The following is a 26,742-nucleotide window of genomic DNA, read 5'->3' as shown; positions in this document are numbered from 1 at the left end:
AATTCTTCATCAGAATATTGTCAATGCATTAATAAAACAAAAAAAAAAAAACAATAAATCGAATTATGTGTTTAGAAACTAATTATATCGACCGGCCCGCGAAGGCGCAAAAAAATAATTTTTACTGTAAAAAAATTACATTATAAATTATTCCTAACTTAAACTACTTGCCTTCCCTGATTCAATGTTGGAACCAAGAGTGTTCATCGTCTTCGGCGGGGCAGCTGCAGCGTCGCGGTGGTGGTGATTGCCGCAACACTCTCTGGAATTGCAGGTGTGCGCGATGTCGCAATCGCTACCAGGTGCAAGTCCTTCTTGGGTGGCCCTATGCATCCTCTAATAATTAACGCGTGTTATATGTAGGTACATAACAAACTCTACAACAGACGAACAATATCTATACATATAATAAATCTGTAGAAGGGTCAATTCTGTACATTGAAAATATTAAAAAAATAAATAGCAGGGGGTGTTACTGGATCGATACCAAACCCAAATATGTGATTAAAAAAATTTTTGTCTGTCTGTCTGTCTGTCTGTCTGTCTGTCTGTCTGTCTGTCTGTATGTGAAGACATCACGTGAAAACTACCGGTTCGATTTCGATGAAACTTGGTATAATTATACCTTATTATCCTGGGCGTAAAATAGGATACTTTTTATCCTGGAAAAATACGTAGAAAAAAAAATAATCTTAATTTTTCAGTTTTCTCCATAGACGTTGTTCCATAGAACCGCGAACACACGTTGCGTATTATTATAGGCCTAGCCGTATTTGGGTCCAATAGATATTTATAAGATATCATTTTCAGAGTTACTCAAAATGGAGAAAATATAAACCATCCACGCGAAGACCGACATCCGCGCGGACGGAGTCGCGGGCGGAAGCTAGTCATGAATATAACGCTCCACTATTGAGTAAGAGAAATATTTCTAAACTTATTAAATTATATGCAAAAATGTCAATTTCAAAGAGGAAGTAGGTCGAATCCAATATTCAAAATTCGATTATCCAGAGACACGACGAGAGGTAAAGCGAATAAATTCTGTAAAAATTATAGAAATCTGAGCTTTTCAGAGGATTAATGCATTGGTTTTTCCTTGGTTTATTACACCTTGAATATCTAAAAGGAAAAATCATTATCCCTGTAAATATTCGGTGGTAAATGTTAAAAATACTTATGTAATGACGATTCGAAAGTGCTACTAAATAGTCTAATTGAATAAATGAATGTTTGATTTTGAGTTTGAGTTTATTAATCTAGGTATCTGAAACAATATTTATTCAAATGTTTGTTGTTTATTATAATTCAATTTGCTTACCTATCTTTTATGTTTTACTTTTATTTTATAAGAAGAATAATTAATTAAACAGTTCCGATACTATTGTAAAACAAATTGTTGGATCGCAAAAAAAGCACTCGCTAATGCTTTGCATGAGTCGTGCAATAAATATTTCATAAAAAGATAATAATAACATATAATACATACATTGGTATTTATGACGTATTTTGGAACCTAGTAAATAAGAATACAAAGTTTTCCTGGAATTCAAGGAAAGCTTTATAATAAATATAAATGGTCGAATAAAAACTCTCACTGTTCAACATAATTAAATGAAGCTTAATAAGTACAGTTAATTAAAATTGAATAATAAAAATATAAAGAAAATTTACTATTTAATGTTACATTTTTTAAATCATTTCAAGTCAAAAACCAGAAATCATAACATTTTTGACTCCACAGACATTTAATTAAATTCAGACCATTCGTACACCAAAAGGAACATTTAATCAACGTGAAACCTTCAAAAATATTTACATGCATGTAATTTATGCATTGCGCAGTACAGGGTGTGATATTTTTATGGAGTCTGATACCATAGGCGGGGGTAGCGCGGGGCGGTCCCGGCACAAGCGACTCGGCTGCCGCGCTGTGCGAACGTGCCCTAAGCCCTAACTAGTGATGTGTCGTGATGAGTGACGTTTGATAGTGTTGTGCTGTGTACCAGGAATACGTTCTGTATGGTGAGTAACGGATTTTTATGGTGACATTTTTTTTTTTTTGAGAAAACGTGTTGATTTAAATATTTCAAGTTCAGGTTCATATTGTAGGTGGTAATGACATTTTAATAGTTTTATTGTCCGCGTAATTAAATAATATTTAATATCGATTTAATTAGCATTTATTTATTGTAAAAAAATGCTTTGATTAGGTACCTGTTATTTCCCAATAAAACATGACATATTTTTTTAGGTACTTATTAATTAAAAAAAAATTAAATGATAGGTAAATTAATTCTTACAATAAAAGGCAATAATGGACAGTGTACATAAGAAATAAAATCTGAAAGTTAAAACGAAATTAAATATTTTAATAAGAAGATAAGAGAGCTCTACGATATCTTACTCGAAAATGACGCTACGAAATTAAATAAAATGGAAACGGTCAACAATTATTAACTTTTCTTGATTTTCATTCATATTTTTTAAACATACTGTATTTTTGGATTGCTTGCATAATACTCCGCCTCATAACCTACTTAAAATTTAAAATCGTATCGTAAAAATTAAAATTAACTTGCAGTCCTCTTTCTATTTATAATAATAATGACACAGATAATAAATAGTAGTATTCAATCGCCTAATAATAGTCACAAAGATAATAATAGATATATAAATAACTAGCTTACTTCCCGCGGCTTCGCCCGCTTTCTCTAAAACGATTTGAGATTTAAACTATCCCATCTCTCAAGTTGGATCGAACTGCACATGGTGTGCGAATTTTATTATAATCGGTTTAGTGGTTTAGGAGTCCATTGAGGACAAATTGTGACACTAGATTTATATATTATATTAAGATGTAATTTACTTTACAAATCCCATCTATTAAAAGGATCTTTCTTGTATCCCATAAAGGTCCGGAATCCCATTTTAGAGAACGTATTTCCCACTAGTACTTGTTTGTGATGTCTGTCACTTGCAGGTGACGCTTTTATTTATCCGACTTCGCAAAAAAATAATGTTTTATGGTTTTGAGCAATCTATAATTATATTTATTTACTCTTTATCTATAGGTGTGTACGTTAAAGAAAGCAAAAAAACTGGGGTAAGCAGGGGCGAGCAACTAGTATTTGAAGGTATATAATAATAAGAATAATACATCCATTAATATACTATTAAAATAAAAGTAATATATTTTTTTATTACAATTAGAATTATGTGAGGCGATAAGGAGATTTTTCATAAATTCAATTAATTTTATAATATAAGTAATATCGGATTTAATTACATAAATTATATTAATATTCAAAACGTTTAGAAGGCTCTTTTTTCCATACTACATTCTATTCTTTCACCCTATTCAGTCAGTTGGAAAGATAAGACCAAAGATTTCATTAATTCCAAAAGACCAAAGTCTACGATTATTATCTTTTGTACTTAAACAAAATCATTTTTTCGTGTATTAATTGTACGAATATTTACTAGAAGAATGTTTATTGTTTAATAATTATCTATTAATAATATAATAGACGATTAGATTATATTTCAAAACACTTTTACCTATCTCTTTCGATAGGTAGGTTACCTACTCTATATTTTATTTTATTTTATTCCATTTACTTAGGCTTTTAATATGAACTAGCGGTCCGCCCCGGCTTCGCCCGTGGTACATATTCACGTTTTCTCTACATAAGAACCATCCTCAAACTTCAAGGAATATTATAAAAAAAAGAATTAACGAAATCGGTTAAGCCGTTCTCAAGTTATGCGCTTACCAACACATTTTGGGATTCATTTTTATATTAAAGATTATGCATAAATTTTCATACCATATCAGTACTTATTTTTAACTTGGAAACATTTAGAAACAATATTTTCTCTTGAATATTAAAATCTACTGAATTAATGAAAAAAAGTGAAAACTTAATAAATTCAATTCTAATTTGGGAAATTCTTAAAAATTCTCACTTTAAAATACTTTTTTTTTTAATAATGCTGTAGTTTTAGTAACTGTCGCATATCCACGCGTCGAGGACACTTCATTGCGGCAGTACTCTAACGATGTCCGTTTCATTACAAAAATGATATCACATAAATGGAATAAACTAAATTCATGCAAAATTATCTTTACTTATATTATAAAGCTGACGAGTTTTTTGTTTGTTCGAACGCGCTAATCTCAGGAACTACTGGTCGGATTTGAAAAATTCTTTCGGTGTTGATAGCCCATTTATCGAGCAAGGCTTTACACTAAGACCAGAAATTCTTTCGGTGTTAGATAGCCCCATTTATCGAGCAAGGCTATATATAGGCTATTTGTCATTACGCTAAGACCAACAGAAGCGGAGACACACGGGTGAAACTGCGAAGCGCAGCTTGTATGTTATAATATTAAGTAATTTGTAACACACTTATTAATTAGTATACCTATATACCGGTTTATACATTCTTTTCTCTTATAAACCTCTCGTTTCAGAATCTTTATTATGTACTCTGATGCTATCCTTTACAGGATGAAATTATTCTGATGCTATCCTTTACGATGAATATGATATTAGAATAATGTTAGGTAAAATTTTTGGTATTTAATATAATTATATTGTTATTTTAAAATTGTATTGTTATTTTTCTCATCAAAAATTGTTAAATGTGCATTCTATTGTTAAAATCATTTAAATATGATTTGAACACAGTGATTATAGAGTTCCTTGCCGGCAGTTATCTGTTAAAATTATTTCCGAACTAGATTTCCGCCCGCGGCTTCGCCCGCGTTTGCAAAGGAAAACCCGCATAGTTCTTGTTCCCGTGGGATTTCCAGAATAAAAACTATCCTATGTGTTAATCCAAGTTACCCTCTATATGTGTGCTAAATTTCATTGTAATCGGTTCAGTAGTTTTTACGTGAAAGAGTAACAAACATCCATACATCCATACAAACTTTCGCATTTATAATATTAGTAGAGGTAGGATAGTTGGCCAATAATTTTAATGTTGACATAACTAACGACGATTCAGAAGTACTCCTAAAATAACTCTAGTTAAATTATTTTAGAGTTTGAATAAATCAATATGAGAAGTAATTTCTGTAGAAGTTTTAGCTACGAATTTATTATAAAGTACCATCAAATATGCGAATTGAAATTATTTTAATTGTAAAGTTTGAAGACAGTTATAGGTATATAATATCTGGGCTTCACAGTTATGGAAGCTTATATTATATATTATCTTACTAGCTTTTGCCCACGGCTTTGCTCATGTTATAAGTATTATTATAAATTAGGTATTGTTTTTATTTTTTCCCTTTGGGGTATTATTAGTGATCAAAATGCTTTCTTAGCGAATGACTACGTCATAAAATCTGTTTCATACAAGCTTTCATCCCCCATTTTATCCTCCTAGGGGTAGAGTTTATCAAAATCCTTTCTTAACGAACGCCTACGTCCTAACATCTACCTGCATGCCGAATTTCAGCTTGATCCGTGTTTTGGGCTGTGCGTTGATAGATCACTGCCAGTCACCTTTGAGTTTTATATATTTAAAAGACAATTTAATAAATTAACAAAGCACAATCAAATACGTAAATTACTATAATATTGAAATTGAAACTATATTTTATGACCTAGGTATTTGATATTTAAGATAAATAATATGATCAATTATGTTCATTTATTTAAGTAGGTAATTCTCGAAGATAATAACATGCTATAAACCAAATCTTCAATAAATCACTTCATATTTTTATTCATTCAAACCATTCATTCATTCACTTCGCAGCTAGACTCTTAAACCTACACTACTCTCATGAAGTATTTCAATTTGAACGAATAAAAATGTATTCGATATTCGAATTTAAACCGCGAAATAGAACATTTAATTAAAAACCGCTGGCCGAAGTTCGAAAACTCTTGTAATGTAAAGCGCTTATAAGAGGCAAAAGGTATGAAAGGTGAATGAGTTATTTCGTTCATTCGTTCAACGGTTAAGGATTGATTGATCGGCTTTAGGATCTGAATTCTAGATTTGAATTTAATGCTTTACTTTGATGTATTATGATGAATACGGGATGATAGTATATTTTTGTTGATGGTGCTACATTACGTGGCAAAGATTATTTTTATAATATAAATAATGCAATGTATTGTAATTCGAAATACGTTTTGTTCTGTTTTTGGTTTGTGTTGATTTTATTATTTTTGTTTTTGACATATATTAAACTGTTATCTACAGTTTAATTTATTGTTTAATTAGAATTAGAGTTTAATTAATCATGATTGAATGTTACTTGAAATTATTGTGTTACAATATATTATATAAGAATTTGCAAGGGATAAAAAAGTCCATCTACCTATTATTTGCCATTTTTTATGAATTGTAATAAAATATGTGATCATTTTGAAAACAGAAATAACGTGTCCGTAAGGCTCTCTAACTGATAATTAACGAAATTGGTTAAATCACTCGCAAAATCGTTTATAAAATTCATACAATTTTCGCAAAACTGTTAAAATAATTGAATATACCGATTACCTTTCTATCTTGATTTGAAATCTGTATAAGTACGTAGTTATTCTGTGAATGCCATCTCAAGAGAAACGGTCAAGTGGAACTTAATTAAAAACAAGAATAATGTATATTTTAATTGAAACTTTCGTACTTATCAAAGTGTTATCTATTTAAGCTGAAGAGAGATTTATTTTTAAAGATATTGAAATTCATTTTGAGAACATTTATTAATTTGAGACTGTGTTTTCTTTTCTTTGAAGATTTTAAGTTGTCCGAGAGTCTAAGATGTTTTTTTAGTTTCAGTTAAAATTGAAATCAATTTTATTATAATTTATGATTTTTAATTTTTATTTTGATAAGAATTACGTTTGAGTTAAGTTATGGAAATTACTTTTAAGTTTGAGCTTTAAGTAATAAATGAAATGAAATGAAATTTAATTGTTAATTTTAATTTTTTTAAATGTGCTGTGAATGTGTAGGTATTTCTTTAGTAGTAGGTGAACCTAGTAAATACCATTGAATAATTTCATGTATGAAGGTATAAATTTAAAATTTAATGATTTCATATTAATAATAAAGCGTTTCATTTATTATACCGGCATAAAATCAAATACATTATAACAAGTTATATTAGTGCATGGCACTGGGAACATCATTTTAGATAAGTGTAATTAATCACTCGAGTTAAGACGTTTGTTACAGTTTTGAGGTTATGTAATTATCATCTTTTGTCATATTAACATTGTTAATTTGTTTTCTGTACATAATTGCTGTCATTTACAATTTCAAACATACTAGCTTTTCGCCCACGGCTTCGCCCGCGTAGTCAAAGGAAAACTTGAATAGTTGCTTTTCCCGTTTTCAGGATTAAGCCTATCCTGTGTTGCGTATCTGTAGCTATCTTTATATCAAATTTTATCCATATCGGTTCAGTGATTTAGGCGATAGATGGAATTACTTTCGTATGTATTGTATAAGAATAGATTGTTAATATATTTTTGCTTCTTTTCACATTTATTACAGTTACTATTTACAGTTAGGTATGACGATTCGGAAGTTCTTTTAAAAGTTGCAAGAAGGAATGTATTTGATAAACACAAACAATCGTTAAAACAAATTATAGAAACTGTTCATTGTTTTTCGTTTGTTAAATAAAAAGCTTGCTTCGTTGAAAATGTTTGAGAAAATTCTGGTAAAACTTACACAACTTACTTTAACATTCGAAATAAAATGAACAATTTTTAATAATATTCTTTTATTAGTTTACTTCCATTTAAACTTTAAAGTAGTTGTTCTAATTGTTTTATTATTAATTTTCGAGAGGCAATAGATTCGTGTATATTTAGAATAAAATGGTTGTGCAAATAACTTGACTTTTGATTGATTGTAATTATGGAAGTGAAACTTCTTTATTGGGGTTGGAAAACAATTTAGTGTAACATTTTTTCGTTACGCGTGACATTTTTCCGTTACGCGCCATCTTTTTCTTATCCCTAACACGCGTGATTTGATGTATTTCTGTAAAGCTGCATATAGTAAATTATTTTTTTTTTTAATAAGGTCATAAACAAGTTTCACTTCTTACGTGTGTACACTAGTACACGCACACATTTTTTAACGTAGATTTATATTAATCGAATGATGATATTTAAATATTTTTCGGAGTAGGTTCTATTAGACTAGTTGTTACAAACTTAAACGTCTACATTTTGATCCTATCTATATGTATATCTAAGTCTATCTATTTGGCAAATTTTATTAAAAACCGCACAATTTTTACACGAATTTATTTAATTTATTTAATTATTTATTGCACACACAAAAGAAATAGAGACACATAAAGTACAGATAAGATTAAAATAATGTGTACAAACGGTGGCCTTATCGCTAGATAGCGATCTCTTCCAGGCCACCGTAAGTAATAATATGTAACGAGAGACATTAAAAGGAGGTGGGTGAGCAAAAAATAAGGCGTTAGGGAAAAAGAAAGAATAATTATAAATATTCAATGTATATAATATATATCACATACAACAAATATATAGTAGAAGTATATAGGTAACCAGAGAAAATATAATTATAAATATTTAATAAATATAACATATAGAACAAATACATATAATAGTAGTAGGTATATGACAAAAAAGAAAATAAGATAACAGTAAGGAAATAGAGGAAGAATCTAAGCAAGAGAAAGATAGTGTGGCTTAAGAAGGTGTTTAAAACTCCTTAAGGATTGCGCTTGACGTACTTCTAGTGGAAGTTCATTCCAGAGTTCCACGAATCAGTAAACACAAACTTTTATATTATATTGCTAGGAATTCAATCAGGGCAACCGACACAGTTCAATATTTGAAATAAAACTAATCCATACGTAGGTATGTATGAACTTCAAATTGGATGTATCAAATAACGAAAGCTCCATCACAATTAAATCGGTTTGAATGAAATTGTTTTAGAAAAATGTTCGTGTTATTTGAAGTAGTTAGAATATTTATAAATTAGCAGTTTACAGCCCGCGGATTGTGGGCACTTCACTTACGTTATTTTGCACTATATAACATTGATCTGCATATAAATATTAACTAACTAATATAATAAATGTGTATGTTTGTTTCTCCGTCAAGGGAAAACCACTCAACAGATTTTGATGATATTTGGCAGTGGTGTATCAGAATAACACATAAGCTATAGAATCGAATGCGATCGAATCCATGCGGTTCTAAAGCATGTGACTTTTCTATGTAAAAAATTCTCGAGTACAGTCATGCAACTAAACTCCTGCAAAACGACTAGACCGTTTCTTTCTTTATATTTTTCAAAATAATATAATGTAAATAACTGCGACGTAAAGTATTTTTCATGCCAATCATGATAATAACTCATAATTTTCTAATGTCCGCCGCGACTTCGCAATAAAAGGTAGCCTATGTTCTTTCTCAGGGTCTAAAGATTTACATATTTCATATTTCATCAAAATCGGTTGAGAGATTTAAGCGGGAAAGCTTAAGAGACAGACAGACAGAGTTACTTTCGCATTTATAATATTAGTAGGGATTATTTATAAATTTAATCAAAATATATTTTGGTGATAACACGTCGATACATCTAAATTGCGTGACGTGCCGATGCGTGAAATCTCATATTGACTGAACAAAAATGACTGATGCCATATTATATTTGAGTCGATACATATCAAACTCCGGTAAGTCCACTCCCCGCCAAAATTGAGATTCACAGTCACAGTGACAGTCTGTACTTTTCAAAGTTAGGTAAGTCAATCGTATCTTTATTAAAATAAGGTTTAAAGTTAATATTTTTTTTCAAACTCCGGTATGTCCATCGACAGTGGTTTATCAAACTCAGGTAAGTCCATTTCGACCAATCACAGCGCAGTATGGCACTAAAATGGCTGCCATTTCTCTCAATTTTGTTGAAGCTAACATGTGTGACCAATGCTTAGAAATCGTTTTAATTGATAAATGATGGAAGAAAACAGTTTTACTATAGAGGTGGTGGTTCTAGACAAAGCAAGGAAAAAAACAATACCAAAAGCTAAAACAGACAAGGCTCAGAAAACAGCTAAAAGATAAATGAAACTGACGCACAGCACACGCACAGTAGTTATTTCCAGCCATGAAGCCCAGGGCCGTACTGAGATTTTTTCAACCGTTTTGATTTATTGACCCCTCTCTTTGCCCAGCAGTGGGATGATAAAGGTTAATAATAATAATAATTTGTATCTTTTAATTTACATATTTTATTTTCATGTCCTATACTTACAACGCGACAAACTATCTACCTATTTCCACCACCTCAGTACGTCCCAAAACTGAGTTCTATCAAATCCCTGTAAGTCCATTAGAGATTTTTCAAATTCCTGTAAGTCCAAGACGATGTTTTTCAAAACCCGGTAAGTTTTGCTGGTATTTATCAAACGCCTGTATGTCCAGATTTAAATCTAATTTTGTGGCATAATCATCAAGTAATACATTTCTTTTTCTTCGTAAAAATAATTCTAATGTATTATATTATATCCGTCATAAATTATAAAGCTCCAAACATATTGTTTTTTTAAGTTATTAAAAATACCTCGATTCCCACATTTCTGTTAGAATGGACTTACCGGAGTTTGATATGTATCGACTCATTTTGACACTCAATTGCTACGAAGAAAAAGTAATTGAGAAAAAAAAAAAAGACTGGATTTCGGATTCGGTGAAATATCTTCTAAATTATATTTTAAACTAAATTCCCTGAAAATCGATTTGCGTGTAGGGTCATGTATTGTTTGTTGAATGAACTTTATAAAATTGAAAGTCATATAAGTCATGGACTATCATGGACCATAAATTAAGTTCGTAGCATTGTTAAATTGTTTTCGTGACATTTTGCAACTATTTAAATGTTATAAAAAATAAAGTACCTATTTCATATGCAAATGTCGTAGTAAATAACTTATAAGTGCATTATAATGCTATAGTTCATATTCTATACATGATAAAAAGTTTTCTTATAACACATAATAAGTAGATAAGAATTAATGTAAGTATCTAAAAGAAACTGAATTGACCATTGAATCCATACTTAATATTATAAATGCGAAAGTAACTCTGTCTGTCTGTCTGTTACTCAATCACGCCTAAACTACTGAACCAATTTTCATGAAATTTGGTATGGAGATATTTTGATACCCAAGAAAGGACATAGACTACTTTTTATCCCGGGAAAATGACACAATCCCACGGGAACGGGAACTATGCGGGTTTTTTAGTTTTCTTTGACTGCGCGGGCGAAGCCGCGAGCGGCAAGCTAGTATTCTATACATGATAAAAAGTTTTCTTATAACACACAATAAGTAAGAAATGTAAGTATCTAAAAGAAACTGAATTGGCCATTGAATAATAGAATATTTCTGACTTTCTACATACAACATAGAATCTCATACAATATGAAGTTACTAAGTATCTTCTCCATTACTTTGGAATGTTTCTTTGAAAACTTCTTAGAATAGTTTTCCCAGTCTATAAATATAAGAATTCAATTCAAATTCTTATAACACTGACAAGCTGACCCGGAAAACTTTGTACTTCTCCAGAATTAGTACCTTTGTTGTTTCCATAGAAATTATTATTCAAGCTCATTTTTAACCAGCTTCCTCTCACGGCTTAGCCAATATGAAATTTGGGTTTAAAAGAATAGCTATTGAGTTTTCGCTAAGAAATTATTTCTGGGATAAAATCAATTTTTTGATAAAATACTAAAAAAAATGTTTTAACTTTCTAAACACTGTATAAACAGAAAAACGTGTTGATGTTTTTTAAGCACAGTTGAGCATAATATAACAAGATGCACTTAATCATAGATATTTTGAAACCAAGGATATTCAGATAAATTATATATTTTACTAGCTGTGCCGCGCGGTTTTACCCGCGGTTTGCTCCACGGTTTGCTCCGCTCCTGTTAGTCTTAACGTCGTGATATATATCCTATAGCCTTAGCCGAAAGAATTTTTTGAATCGGACCAGTAGTTCCTGAGATTAGCACATTCAAACAAACAAACTCTTCAGCTTTATAATATTAGTATAGATAGTACATCAAGATCAAACAGTACTAATCAACAAGTCAACGAAAAGATAAACCGAACATAATATTATGAAATACAATCCAATCGAATTATTTGAAACACAGCGGAGCGCGAAATTACACATTTTAATCATTTACTTTCAAAGGAGTAAGTTCAAAGATATTTGGGGTATTGTTTAAAGGTTTCATACAAAATTTTGCTCAAAGGCTTCAGAAGTTGTATCTAGATTATGTTTTCAATGAGTAGGTTTGAATGTTTGTCACTCAAGACTGGGATTTTGTGAAAATACACAATTAATATTAATAATTTATAAGGATTTGTACGTAGAAAGTTCAATTTTCTGTTTGAAAATATAGAATTCATAATTCTTTTATATTTTGTTCAGAAATTACAAGAAAATTAATTCTTATCTGATATCTGAGATTCTTATCAAAATAATTATTTTATTATAATCTTTAATATATATAAATCTCGTGTCACAATGTTTGTCCTCAATGGACTCCTAAACCACTTAACCGATTATAATAAAATTCACACACAATGTGCAGTTCGATCCAACTTGAGAGATAGGATAGTTTAAATCTCAAATCGTTTTAGGGAAAGCGGGCGAAGCCGCGGGCGGTAAGCTAGTAATATTATGTAAAATATTAACTCTACCTAATTTTATTCATTTTTAAGATACTTATCTTAAAGCTGAAAGCTCTTATATTATAATATTAAGGTACTAGAGCAAGTTAGTTACGCATAGCAACAGGCAAAATAATCCTTAAAATATATTTTAGGTTAGAATTAAAATACTGTCGTTTGTGTAAAGATTGTCTCTAGAGAAATCAAAGGTACTTACGTAGAATTTGATCAGAGAACCGAGATATCTTAAGTGAAACGGATCTATTGTTTAAATGGGCTATGAAATGTCGTTTGTTCTCAAATACTTGCGATTATAAATGGCTGATACGACTCGAAGCTTCTTTATATATATATATGTATGTATATTTATATGGAGTGGATCGTCCCGTAGCTGATTCGACCAAGAATAGGAACGTCAATGACCTAGCTGTGTTACCTACATATTATATATGTTATTTGAAAACGCGATTTATGTTTAAAACATATTTAAAACTATGCTGCACGATGTAGCTTAACAAAGACAATTAATTGGTTTGAATTCAAAGCTATAAGGTACTACGTAGCTACAATACGGCGCTTAGTCAATTTTATTCTTAGTTAGATCGCATAGTATTTTAGAGCAGGATAGAGACTCAATATTTCACATAGGTTTTTTAGAACCAAATTCTGATATATAGAGCCTAAGTTTCATTGCAGATACTAGTGAGAGAGAGCTAGCGCGCAAGAGCAACTTTTGTCTCCGCAACTATTTTGTCTCTCGCATCAACTCTATGGGGAGTTGCGTCGCTACTCGCTACGTGCGCGCACTTCCTTACTAGCCAAAAGTTGCTCTTGCGCGCTAGCTGTAGAGTGCTTTGGTCGATTTTCTATCGCCAGATGGTTGTAGTGAACGACTCAACAATACAGTGGTTAATGTCCCTATAAATGACGCAAAAGGATCTGGGTTCTATCTACAGTACGAGGAAATGTTTTAGTTCATACCTAAATGGTAGAGTCTAGTGGTTCTTAATAAAATAGGTTTTCCTACATAATATAAAAATAATTATTTATTTATTCATAATGTTTTTTTACTGTTCAAATTATAAGGAAACATTTACACATAAATTAGATACTAATATTGCACAAAAGGCGGCCTTATTGCTGTTCAGCAATCTCTGCCAGGCAACCTGGTAGGAAAGTAAGTTCGAAAGTACGTATTTACCTAAAAAGAACATATACATTATATTATTCACTTATTATGACTGAGTTTGACGAAAAATTACGTAGATTAACACGTGTTGCTCACAAACTTACTCGCTAGAAGTACTTAGTACAGTTATTAACTCAACAAACTCCAAGTACATTAATAATATTATTCTCGATACACGCAATATCCCTCATAACATAATTAAAATCCTTATAATAGATTGCTGATTACACTACCAAACTTCCTTGTCTCTATTTAGAAACAAGCAATGTATAATTAACAAGAATTACTATCTTATCATTTCGCCCACGTCTTTCACAAGCGTGTAATAATACATAATTATTATTATTCAACATCACAAATTAATAATAACAACAATTGACATTGAAGAATTTATCATTTTCAAAGGAATAAGGAAGACGTCAAATTTATGATACGGGTAGCGTTTAGCTACTATTATGTATTCTGTGATACGGGTATAACAGGAAAATTGGTTGTGTAGATTTTTTATTTGGCCAATAAAGGTTCCGTGGTAATTATTTTTTATTAAATAGTTTATTATGCTTATTTTAATGTTTCATTGTGTTAGTTTTATTACATAAATAATAAATAAACTTTTTTTAAGTGTGATGATAGGTATCTGAATTTGATTACTTACCCTATTTAAAACATATTAACAATATAAGTAAAAATTAGAGAGGGTGTATTAATCTTTAAAAGGCCGGCAAAGCACCTGTAACAATGTGCGGTGGTGACTACTTAACATCAGGAGGCCCATCTGCTTCTCTTGCTGGCTCTATCATAAAAATGTATAAAGTTATGTAACTTTATAAGAGCAAGCTATAGTGCTGCAGCTGAAAATGTAATAAAATGTACAGTGTCTAAATATTGTTATATGATATAATACATGTAAATATCTAGATTTTTTTGTATTACCTATGAGTAGAACTTTTTCCAAGTTGTTTGCAGCTTGACTTAATATGATTGACATATTTATGTGTGTACGTACATATTATACATATGAACATTTTAGATGGATAAAAAAGTCATAGGTATTCCCCATACTACATCTATATATTCTTAATATATATATAAATCTCGTGTCACAATGTTTGTCCTCAATGGACTCCTAAACCACTTAACCGATTACAATAAAATTCGCACACCATGTGCAGTTCGATCCAACTTGAGAGATAGGATAGTATAAAGCACAAAGCGGGCGAAGCCGCGGGTGGAAAGCTAGTACGTATATAAAAATGAAACCCGTTTTCCTTGGTCACGTCATCACGCGTGAACGGACCGGGTGGACCGTTTTCGATAATTTTTTTTTATTATATTCCTTGAAGTACGAGGATGGTTCTTATGTAGAGAAAACGTAAATATGTACCACAGGCGAAGCCGGGGCAGACCGCTAGTTTTAGATAGATAAAAAGTCATATTTCCCATACATTTATAATATCTGAACAAATAATATTGTAATACTGTGTCTGAACCGTGTGCAAAACTAGAACAGGCTCCAACTATTTGAGACAGTTATAAATTTTACAATACTGTATAAATCATAGGATTATGATCACTGTTACAGATACATTTGATAATCTGTCAGTTATAACTTTTTATTTAATCTGTGAATAGTTTTTACGAATAAATTTGTTTTATAACTGAATCTATCAGCTTAGATTGGAGATAGTTATTGATATTTTTCTATGATTAGATATTAATAATATTAGTTCGTTCAATATATTATTTTATCTTTAACATCTGTTTCATAAATGGGATTCAATTTAACATATAATAATATAGAAAGAGAAAAGACTTATTGTAGGTAAAAATATGGTTAGATACCTGCGTTGTAATCTTTTTTTCAAATTAAACAACCTACCCAAAGGTTGCCTGGTAGACATAGCCTACCTAGTTAATGTAGACTATCATTTATCCACTTTTGTGGTTTATTTGGTTACATAATACTGTAATACTATGCTTTTATTTTTCTATTACATAAAGTAGGCACATATATTTTAATTTATTTGCCTACACCATGTTGGTAGTTTAGCTATTTTCAGCGAATAAGTTTTTTAGTTCTTACATTGATATAACAGGAAACAAACATTTACATGTGAGAAATCTGCCTCTCTGTCTACAAGTAAGTATAACACGCCAATACTAACACTGGACAGCAAAACTTTCGACTATAAAAATGTTCTCCAATCAGTTTACACATTTACACATATTATACCTAATAATAATTTAATAGCACCACTAGTATATAACACAATCACTATTTTCATATAGCTACATACTCATATCAATTCCGAAATTGTTACAAACAAACAAAAATGTTACCTAAAATAACATTAGACTTTCCAAAGCATTGATTCCTGATAAACTAATTCTAGTTTTATAAATAAACCTAATTCTTCGCTCTAAATAAATGTTTTCCTACAATGTATTCCGTACTAACATCGACTCATAAATTTCTCAGAAAACCAAAGTAAATTCATGTTCTTAATTCTTAATTATGTTTATTGTTTACACATGGATGTTTTCGTTTCATTTCCTAGAAATACATACAAAGCTTTTGTTGTAAATAAGAATCAATTCAGCCTGGTTAAACCCAAAGTTGGGTATAGGCCTCTTCATGTGCACGCCATTCCTTCCTGTTCGTTGCCGCTCGCATCCACTTCCTTCCCAAGATCTTCACTATGCCGTCAGCCCATCTAGTAGGCTGACGGCCAACTTTTCTTTGTCCGGTCCAAGGCCGCCATTCTAGGATTTTGTTGGTCCACCTGTTGTCACTTAATCTGCAGATATGTCCCGCCCACCTCCATTTCTGCCGAGACACTTTGAGTGCTATGTCTATAACTCTATATATAAGAAAAATAATTAGGTAGTTAGTAATTTATGTTACTGATATTTTTTGGGCTCTTTATAAAATAGAAACTCTTAAAATGTATTCTTTCGATTACTTCTGATCTCGATTCTCTATGATGGCTTTACTATATAGGTACCTATCGTCTATCAACCCCAGATCAATAGTAAATACAAAAGTAATTCATTAAATCTAAATAAACAGATTCTGAAAATGTCAATTATCAGGAAATCTCTTAAAAAGGTACTACAGCGTGCTAACAATTATTCTCTACCTGCGTTCATTAAAATTTATGCAATCACAAATCGTTGTTTTTAAATTTATCACGTACTCCAGCATTAATGCTTTATCTACTTATATAACACGCTGAACAATATTTAGTACGTCACTCGTTAGACCGTGACCTATTTCGAGATATTTCCGTGCGTTCGTATTGTTTAGTTTAGTGGAAGAATAAAATCGTCGGTGTAAAGGAGGTTGGCCGTTAAATATTTTTAAACGTCTGGATTTTATGCGTTTATTTTGAAAGCGATACTGAACGATTGTTTAACACATTTTTGTGGTATCATTTTTATTTTTAGACTAGCCTACTTTGTTTGAAATTAAAATACATATAATTAGATCCAGCCTTCGTTATTCGGAAAAGATACTCTTATTAATTACTGGCTTTCCGCCAGCGGCTTCGCCCGCGTATTCGAAGGAGAACCCGCATAGTTCCCGTTCCCGTGAGATTTCCGGGATAAAACCTATCCCATGTCCTTTCTCAGGTCTCAAGCTATCTCCGTACTAAATTTGAAATCCATGCAGTACTTTTTGAGTTAAGCCTGGACGTACATACAGACAAAAATTCTAAAAACTAGACGTACTAATAGAAAATCAAATCTTTCGTTCGTGTAACATTTATTTAGTTTCATTGTAATTAATGATAGTGTAACTATAAAGGAAAAATTGATAAGCTCACTCACTATGTATTTGCAAGCAATGTACATCAGCTATTTACCTAATGTTGTGATGAGACAAATAAATAAAAAATAAAAAAATCCTGGGCATAAAGTTTTGCAGTAAATATAACTGAAGCGCAGACAAAATACGTTCTATATTTATACGACAGTTTTAAAGTAATTTATTACAGGCTGTATATACAATGTTTTTGCAAATTAATCAGTCTCGGTGCATATGCAATTTACGCGAACGCATTCGATTGGTATGGAGGGGGAATTATTTACTTATAATTGTTTTTTGCACGAATTATGCAATTGAATTATTCTGCTCATATAAAAAAGAGCGAATGTGCCGACCACACATGTCAGAATTGAAACTTCTGTGGCAAGTTTCAAAGATACTAAAATCGTCGCATTACTCCATGACGTGACGGTATTGCCATGAAGCGATCTTCAAAAACTTTTTATGTTCCTGCTATTTAGTATTTAACTTATTGGGTCGTTTAAATACACTTACTTGTTTATGACATTAAATTTTTGATAAAAATATGCTTGAAGAGACTGTTAGAGCAATTTTCAAATTGTAGCTTATAGTAGTATTGATATTAATTTAAAATATGTATGTACATTGTATCCATAAAAAGTAATTTTATTAAATCCACCTTCGTACAATTTATCACACACGTTGTTAGTTTCAAAAAGCTTTCCACTCGCGACTCCATTCGCGTTTATCTTTTAAGTTTGCGGAATTTTCATCATATCCTCCTTTAAGAATCTCTAAAGAGAATCTCTGAATTTCTTAAAATACTAATTACTTTTAACTATACAAGGAAACACGATGCAAAATTTCAACTTTGTATACCAAGTATCAACAGCTTGTTATATCAGTCAAGTAAGTAATAAATTTCCCGCTTGTTATACTTTGAAATAATGCAGAAGCAATGTGGCTAGCAATGTTCTGTCAGAATAAGATTTAAGAAGCAGAAAATAGACAACATCTGTTGGCCAAGGGATGTTAAAAATACGTGCGTAAGTGCGTGAATATAAAACTAGGAACTCTAATTCATAGAAATTAAAATTTATAATCACTAATTCTACTTTTCGGTACACAATTTACACCTAAAAAATATGCGAATTATGTTCATATTATGTTGATATTAAAATTGCTAATTTAACAGATTAACTAACTTTAAACTAAATACAGATCTTATAGAAATAAATATTGTTAAAATTATATAGAGCAGTCAAAATAAAGTAAAAAATACATTAATTTAGGGCCATTGTCACAAGAACTGTTTGCATAAAAGATTTTATTATTTAAAGTCTTATATTATCTATCAATCGTGCATTTAAAATAATGGCAGGTGCAGTTAAATTGTCAATCTAAAATTAATAAATTGATACAATTGTAGCATCAACACAACAAAGCAATTAAACACAAATTCTATTTACACACAAGGAATTAATTCGCAAACCTAAATAGTATTACCGACTAATAAAAACAAAAGAAAATGCTAACGCTCATACTCATTTACGTATACTTACATGATAACTACATTGCTATCCCTACTCGGCTCAATGTTACTGTAACGGCTTAATGTGGCTACATTAAGCCGTACGTACTGAAGGTCGGTACGGTCAGCAACGAAAGAAAACATTTTTATTAATTTATATTTTATACTAATAATAGCTGTCCCGGTAAGCATTGTTCTGTCTTACTCTTATCACGAAAAAAAGATGTCCGATTCTCAAACCTACCCAATTATTTTGTACACGAAATTTCATGAGTATCGGTCCAGCCGTTGCGGAGGAGTATGGTTACTAACATTTTGACACGAGAATTTTATAAATAGAGATATAGAGATGGTAAAGCTGAAGAGTTTCTTTGATTGCTTAAAAGTGGTTTGAAAAATCATTTCATTGTTAGATAGTAAATTTATCAAGGAAGGCTATAATATCATCACGCTAAGACCAATAGGAGTGAGAGCAAGTAAAACCGCGGGGCACAGTATGTGGAATCATAAAATTTATAATTTGTAAAAGGTAATTTGGTAAATACGAGTGTAACATGCTCTTAACGAATTAGGTCATGCCTTAATTAGTTGTTATCATGCCTTCATCGGTATTGTATTGTAAATTATAGAAATACGTGTAAAGAAATGTTACTAAGTACCTACAAGCGATATTATTTTGTCAAGACGTGACCTGTATTAAAGATGTAATATGATGATGTAATACATGCTTTTCACAGAAAGCATGTATTTTTAAAGTGAAACTTCTTTAGGCGCGTTGAGAGTAAAATTTCAAGTTCGCGTCATAGCAATACCACATCACGTCATGGAGTAAGTCAACGATTTTAGCATCTTTGAATCTTACCAAAGATGTTTCACTTTTGACACGTGTGCTCGGCACATTTTTTGATATATTTCTACTTTCGTTGCAAACTGTACACGCAAATTATGCCCTGTCAGCTCAAAGCCCAAGGTGCATTAACTACTTGCTAACCGTCTTTTAAAGAAGAAGGTCACTTCGTTTTGTACCTAAGTACTATGTAGTACCTATCCCTTATGTCTCTTACAGTAAAAATAAAGAAGTCCTTGCATATTACATGGCATTCAAATACGACAATCACTAATCTAATATGCAAATCCGTAGTTTCAACATTATTAAATTAATGATCAATTTATTTTACTTTCTAAGCTCGATATATAATTATGCATATATAGAGATACCTCATTCATTCCTTTAACTTTTGATTTATTTGTTAAAATAAAAATAAAAATAAAATCGTTTATTTGCAAGTAAACATGGTATACATAGGTGTTAATAATAAGATGTACATTATTTCAGCCTGTTTAGCCGTTAACGGCATGCCAATTACTTAAATACATTTTTCATTAGATATACATTTTATATTATGTCTTCTTAATTTTATTTTATTAAAATCAATTCATTTGTTATTCATTCACATTATTATAATTAATATTTCACAATTCATTCATATTCATTACAAAAATTACATACATTATTACAAAATCAATATTAAGACGCAAGTAGACAATGTTAATTACGAGTTTAGGTATTCTTTAACACTATAAAAACATTTCTGTTGAAGCCATTTATGAAGTTCTCTAAAAAATAATTTAGTATCTAAGTTTTTTAATTTAGTTGGCACTTTATTATATATTATAACACTCATACAAAGACAGTTTTTATACCTTATAACTAAATTATAACTAAATTCCAATAAAACGAGTCGACCTTCAAATCTAGATAGCTCTAAAAACAATTAGCCAGCTTAGCCTAAAACAATATTTATCTTCTTTCTCTACAATTTTATTCAATTTCATTCATAGAGGTTCTCGTCAATTTATTACATTGTTATCCCAAATTCAATTCACAAACGAATTTATAAAACCTTATCATGTTCGTTGACTCAAAAACCATCCGCAGTACATTACCATCATTGAAATGTTATTACCACAGGTTAAAATATATCGATAGATGTCAAAATAGTACAGACTAAACAATGTCAGATGTCAAAATACCACAGACTAAACAATAGTAGAAACCAAAATGATATAGACTTCATTATTATAGATACGTGTGTTCTAAATTTTTAAGGCCCCTTTGCAAAACGAGAGCCCCTTTACAAGATTTTATCCCGAATTTTTTTTTATCAAAATGGTTGTGTCTATGTGTTTTTATAGTGAAAAATCTAGCAGCCATATCGAGGATAACAATTTTACTAGAATTGTTAAGACTGCTCACGTTGACCAACAACTTTTCCTACAATAGCTAAAAATATCGAATTTTTAAAATAGAAATAGTAGAATAACATACCAATGGATAGATACCATAGTGATAATAATAGTTGAGTTAATAATATTATTATTATCGATCAGGAAAACAGTAAATAAAATTATCATAATTGCATAAACCAATAAGAGACATGTAGTTAGTCTTTTGCTGTACAAAAAGAACACATTTCACAAATCCTTTATAAAGTTAGATAAATATAGCATTTGAGAGATAAAATGGATAAACATAGATCGTTACGTCATCCCGCAATGTAATTGTGTGAAGCGGATCAGGCGCACGTAATTTACTGCGGTTTAATTTAATAGCGTCAGCGATTTGGTGACTATAAAAAAATAGTAACCTATATGATATTTGTGTGAGTGGTTTAGAATGGTAAACACAAATAATCGGGCCCAGATTCTAGTGCTCACTTGCGTTAACTATTTTAAAGGTGTAGAAAATAGTAAGAAGCTATTATGGGAATGCCGATTCTATATAAATAATTCTACATAAAGAAACTAGAAATAAATGCAAGCGTATTTTCCTTCCTTTCCTTTTGAATAGACTAGACTCTACTTACAAGTACAAATTGAAATTCAAGATAGAGGTAATCGGTAAACCTATTCTTATAAACCGATTCTTTACTTGAAATTGACCAGTTAACAAAAAATATGTCAATTAAAATTATTTATTTAAAACGCTTATAACTTGCGCCACACCGCAATCACCATCGTTTGAAATGTAGATGACGTGATTTTTCGCAAATCAAAGTGTTTTGTTAAAACCAATTGGGTGAATATTTAACAATTGGTTCAATTGGATAACGATAAGAGAGATTTACTCGAAATTGTCCTATTTCTTTTGTTATTCTATGAACGAAACGTTTAGGAGAGAGGTGAGAATGGAAATTGAAATAATTATATACATTTTGGTTTTGAATGTATTTTCTGAATAATATATAATTATTTCTAACGATATAGTTAGCAAAGACTTCCCAACTTTGTGCATCAGAAATCATCTATAGTTTCATCCTTTCGTAGATACAATATTTAAGTTTTACTAGTTAATAGTTCGTTTTAAAGATCTTGGTTTTCATCAAATTCAAATACATATACCTAATACGTAGGTATATATTGCTAAATATGAACATAAATAGTTAGAAAAATGAAATATTTTCTCTACCCTAACTTACCCAGTGAATACAAAAATTATTATTGAAGTGAAACTTCTTTATCGGGGTTGGAAAAAAATTTAGTGTAACATTTTCTCGTTACGCGTGACATTTTTCCGTTACGCGTGACACTTTTCCGTTACGCGCCATCTTTTTCTTATCCCTACCACGCGTGATTCGACGTATTTCTGTAAAGTTGCATAAAGTTAATTATTTTTGATAAATAAGGTCATAAAGAAGTTTCACTTCTTACGTGTTAGTACACGCACACATTTTTTATTTATTTATAATTTTGCGTTTAATTAAATATTTTACAATAAAGTTACAATTAAGTACGAATTTTGACAATTCAACTTTCCAAAGTGTGTATTATTCTAATTTAAATGTGTGGAAATTTCGAAATAATATGACACAAACCGAACCCGTTGATTAATTAAGAATTAACCCAGAACTGTCATTAGTTTATATCTTCATCTGTTTAATTGAATACCTGTCATGTTTGTGTATTTGATTTACCTATTTGTGTTTAGTTTATTTATAGATAACTAGCTTTCCACACGCGGCATCGCCCGCGTATTCAAAGAAAAAAAAAAGTTCCCGTTCCCGTGGGATTTCCGGGATAAAACCTATCCTATGTCCTTTCTCGGGTATCAAAATATCTCTATACCAAATTTCATGCAAATTGGTTCAGTAGTTAAGGCGTGATTGAGTAACAGACAGACACACAGAGCATTTATAATATTAGTATGGATTCGTTTAATTAGGGAATATTTCCCTTTCGGTAAATAATAGACAAGAAATAGAATCACCACAAAACCGTTTTAATGAGCAGTAAATAACCACATGACTGATTTAATATTAATAATAGGCAACTATTAGATTACAACATAGTTAAGTACAAGTAGAACCTTCAGACATTGTAAAATCATATATAATCCTAGCTTTCAGCCCGCGGCTTCGTTCGTGTTTTTAACCCGCATAGTTCCTGTTCCCGTGGGATTTCCGCGATAAAACCTATCCTATGTGTTATCCTATGTGTTAGAGGGTACCTAACTCTATATGTTTGCTAAATTTCATTGTAATCGGTTCAGTAGTATTTGTGTGAAAGAGCAACAAATATACATGTACACATCCATCCACACAAACTTTCTCATTTATAATATTAATCCTCATTTCTAACTTTCTTTTATTAGAGCTTTTAACCTTTATAAATTAATGGACTTTTTCTAACATATAACAAACTAGCGGTCCACCCCGGCTTCGCCCGTGGTATATATTTCGCAATAAATATAAAATAGGTAGCCTATGTTCTTTCTCAGGGTCTAAAGATTGTCTGCGCCAAATTTCATCAAAATCGGTTGAGAGGTTTAAGCGGGAAAGCGTAACAGACAGACAGACAGTTATTTGCGCATTTTTATAAATGGATCATCATCATCATCATCATCATCAGCCCATATTATACGTTCCCACTGCTGGGACACGGGCCTCCTATGAGGGTACAGGCCATAATCCACCACGCTGGCCAAGTGCGGGTTGGCGGATGACACATGTCGTCGAACTTTTTAATTCTTCGACATGTCGGTTTCCTCACGATGTTTTCCTTCACCGTTCGAGCAGTGGTGATGTTACAACATGCGCAGATAAATTGAAAAATCAATTTATTTCCTGCGCGCTCGCCTGGTCTCGAACCCCGGACTTATCGATTCGAAGTCCGAGGTCTCACCACTGAGCCACCACTGCTCTAGATATAAATGGATATTAGTAGGGATAAAACAAATTGATCTAATAATAGAGAATACATTATCATTCTATTTCATTTAATATCCATGTTTCTTTGTTTCTGATTCAATCAACCGTTGCATTGGTTTTCCATTTCATAACCCGTGTTTTAATTAATAATTATGTTAAGAACTTTGTATAATTTCTATCTGTTTGGTATAAAGGAATATGTGTTGGAAATTATATTTTAGTCTTGTGATATTGTTTGCGTTTTATAAAGGTATGGAGTATGGATTCTCATAGAAGATGTTTTTCTTAATTATTATTATTATTTATGACATACTATTATAAAAATTTACTATTAAAATTGTTATGACTTAACGTTCGAAGTTCTTGCGTAGGTAAATAATGTTATTTGTAAGAACATCCGATTTTGAAGAAAAAAATCAATGCTTTAAAAAATCTACTAATTGATGATTGTTTAGAACTATTAGCTATTCCAAAAAAAACGTGAATTTATTACCAAAATTAACAATTCACCAATCGTCCAAGTCAATTAATAAACCGCTTTAATTAAAGACAAAGAAGGTTAGATAGAAACTGATTACGAATTTTTCCCAAAAGACGTGGTTGACGTGACTCTATTAACGAATTAATTGGACCGCCTCCACTGGGTCCACCCTTTACGTATCTCGTGAAATAAAAAGAGTTTGAAAAATGATGTTCTAGACTCTAATCCCTACAGGGATAAATGCAATATGTTTTTAAATAAACATTTCTCTGATTTAGCTTTTATTTAAAAGTAATAGTATTTATTATATCCTCTCTTATTTTTCATGTTACTAATATGTATTTTATTTGCTCTCTTTTATCTTTATTTTCAATGCCACCCGTGTACCCATTTAATATTAATCTTTATTTTACCTTGGGCAACCTGGAAGAGATCGCTGATAAGCGATAAGGTTGCTTGTGCTATGAATGTTTCCTTTTTCTTTGATATTATGAAATGATTGTAAAATTTGTACATAAAGCTGTTAAATAAATAAAATAAATAAAATGTGCGTGAATAAAACGGTAGAATTTTATTTTCGGATATTGGATTAGATAGAGAGATGGAAAATAAATTAAGTTAAAAAAATACTAGAAACTCATGAAATTATTGTAGGTATTGTCATCAGTCCTTGATTAGTGTACAATCTTTAAAGTGCTTAAAAATTTTATGTTAAATAAATAAATATTTGAAAGAAGAAAGAAAGAAAGAAAAAACATTTATTCCTAGAAAAAGGTACACACACAAGAAGAAAACACAAAATAGAACAAGAAAGAAAGTACGATACATAAAATTAGACATAAAATTAGACATCATGTTCGCTGAGAATTCCGTACTGTGTGTGCACTGCATTTCCAGAAAAGGGTCTTGACTCAGCTTTCTGCCATAGTCGCAGCAAGCTGCGACTACAGCGCTGGTATTCTGTCAAGACCGATTTGAGGGTGTGCTTTCGACTTTCCACTGCTATATATATTTCAGGACAATTTTCACACACGGCACGATCTGATCCCATACTAAGCTTTCACTTGTGTTATGGAAACCAGATGGCTGATAAACATATATAATTTTAAATAAATACTTATATACATAATTAACACCCAGACACAGAGCAAACATCTATGTTCATCACACAAATATTTGCCCCGGGTGGGAATCGAACCCACGACCTCTGGCTTGGAAGGCAGGGCCACTACCAACCAAGCCAACCGGTCAGTCAAAGTTAAGAAGTTGATTGCATACAAACATACAGGTGAAGCTAATACAAGTGTGTTGAAAATGTCTCTATACTACATAGTATAAAACAAAGTCGCTTTCTCTGTCCCTATGTCCCTTTGTATGCTTAAATCTTTAAAACTACGCAACCGATTATGATGCGGTTTTTAATAGATAGAGTGATTCAAGAGAAAGGTTTTAGTGTATAATTTATTAGGTTTTAGACAAAGCGGGCGAAGCCGCGGGCGGTAAGCTAGTGTCTCATTAAACATGATGTTTATAGTATTATTTACAGAGTGAGAAAGGGATAGCGCTACACTATATTATAATAGCGATGTCATTTTTCGCTCTGGAAATAATCCTGCTGGGGGGCCTGAAAACGCAAACTCTTTTTATAGAAGTACTGTGTCACGTCTGCAAACTTTTATAGGTGCTAATAAATAGTTGCTTACTATTGAGCAATTAGCAACATAAAAATACATTCTTCACAATTTATAATTGTAATACGCTTTAGATAACACATTTTGTTGGGTTGCGATCTGCTCGTAAAATTGATGTGGCGCCTATGGCCCCGG

The 26,742-nt window shown here is 31.2% G+C and overlaps 1 protein-coding gene across 1 annotated transcript in view; it reads left to right on the top strand.

Annotated features, from left to right (window-relative positions):
• The first annotated feature begins 1,918 nt into the window (after window positions 1-1,918).
• LOC123701364 (leucine-rich repeat-containing protein 24-like) overlaps window positions 1,919-26,742 on the top strand; it is a 35,315-nt gene continuing 10,491 nt past the window's right edge. The window contains exon 1 of the mRNA XM_045648800.1: window positions 1,919-2,025. The gene's annotated coding sequence lies outside the window, so the exon portion shown is untranslated. The remainder of the gene's footprint in view (window positions 2,026-26,742) is intronic.

The sequence above is a fragment of the Colias croceus genome, chromosome 21 (genome assembly GCF_905220415.1).
Source record: "Colias croceus chromosome 21, ilColCroc2.1".
In the NCBI taxonomy this organism is placed as follows: domain Eukaryota; kingdom Metazoa; phylum Arthropoda; class Insecta; order Lepidoptera; family Pieridae; genus Colias; species Colias croceus.
The sequence above is the reverse complement of the archived record's forward strand: the minus strand, read 5'-3'. Positions and strand labels throughout refer to the sequence as shown.